Raw genomic sequence first — 1,492 nt, forward strand, 5'->3', positions numbered from 1 at the left:
ATGTATAGTAAGGTGCTCAATGGCAGTGCAAACAGGTAAGGCAGTGCAAGGATAAGGTCAAAAGACCATATAAGACAGACATAAGACATGGTAATATTACAAAATATTTGTGAGGAATGGGTTAATGTAGAGCTGACGTCTCAGAAGCGGCTCTTGAATGATGATGTTGCAGTTTGACGGCTTTGGCAAAGGAGGTTGTGGTTGGGACGGGGCAATGTTAGGGGGCAAAGGAGGTTGTGGTTGGGACAGGGGCAATGTTAGGGGGCAAAGGAGGTTGTGGTTGGGACAGGGGCAATGTTAGGGGGCAAAGGAGGTTGTGGTTGGGTGAGTGAAGCGGTTGAGTCCTTGAATGTTATGTTTGGGTTGCGTCTGTTTTCTATGACCTTCTCAATTAGTGTCTAGATGAACTTGGTGGTGTGTGGCTTATAGATTTTCTTGACTATCCATTGCTTTGACTTTTTGCAGAAGACCTGCTTGACGCGTGGTTCTCCTATAAATGACAAGGATTATAATGATTACACAGATGCCTGAATAAAGATTTGACTAGTAGATGTCTCTCCACAGGAATAGAATGAACTTTTCAGCAAAGTATGCATTTTGAGTTAGCTGTGAACATGCTACTTATGGTTATTTTAGTATTTAGAGTACATGAAAACACACCTGTTGCCGTGGTGGCTTGTTCTCGTGCCACAATGTTCTCATAATGTTCCATGATGGCGAGGTAGGCCCTCTCCCTCGTAGGAGAAGGCCTGGCATTTAGGGAGGTACTTCAGGAGAGCTCTGTGAAAGATCTCCAGTGGCCCTGTGTGAAAAGGAGAATATATAGTACTAATTAAACATGTTCAATAGGATATGTTCAAAACATGTGGGTATAAAGGGTGTCAGTTCTTACCAGTATGTTTGAAGAGGGCCATCTTCTGAAGATCTTTCAAAAGCCTTTTTTCAAAGATGAGCGACGTCAGGTCCTGATATGCCACCGAGTCCTTCTTCAGCCACATCCTCTTCTTCTGCTCCTCAGCTGTTAGAGGAGCATGGTCACAGTGATGCCGCTTTCTATCCGTGTCAGTCCATCAATGTTCATTGACCACATGGTGTGGAATGCACTTCCACCTGTTTTGTAGTGCCTTTCATCTGTTTCACCAACTTCAATGCTGGCACTGGTATCAAGGCCAGGCGTACTTGGGCATGGTGACTATAAAACAAACAAGAGGTTTCTTTTCAAACTATATTCCACTAATGTTACGGGCAGTCGGACACCACCCTTAACATAAAGGGGAGACGCACACAGATCAGCTCGTATCAAAAATAGGGGTATGTTTATTTAACAGATTGGGTATCAAAATAATAAGTAGGTTAACAATAACTAGCAACTACGATAGCGGAACGCTTTCTACTGCCGGGTGGACGGCTAGACGGAAGTCAATGAGACAGCAGGCTCGGATGTCATTCTCTGTGTGCGCCCCCTCAGGAGCGGTCCTAGAGTCCTTTTATA

At 44.4% G+C, this 1,492-nt stretch overlaps 1 long non-coding RNA gene across 1 annotated transcript; it reads right to left on the minus strand.

Moving 5' to 3' along the window:
• Positions 1-232: 232 nt before the first annotated feature.
• LOC121716117 lies at positions 233-1,179 on the minus strand. Its single transcript, XR_006033764.1, has 3 exons — positions 893-1,179; positions 661-802; positions 233-490 (listed from the first exon to the last, which is right to left on the minus strand). It is a non-coding gene; the product is annotated as an uncharacterized LOC121716117 (long non-coding RNA).
• Between the last annotated feature and the right edge of the window lie 313 nt (positions 1,180-1,492).

This window comes from Alosa sapidissima, chromosome 8, assembly GCF_018492685.1.
Source record: "Alosa sapidissima isolate fAloSap1 chromosome 8, fAloSap1.pri, whole genome shotgun sequence".
Lineage (NCBI taxonomy): Eukaryota > Metazoa > Chordata > Actinopteri > Clupeiformes > Clupeidae > Alosa > Alosa sapidissima.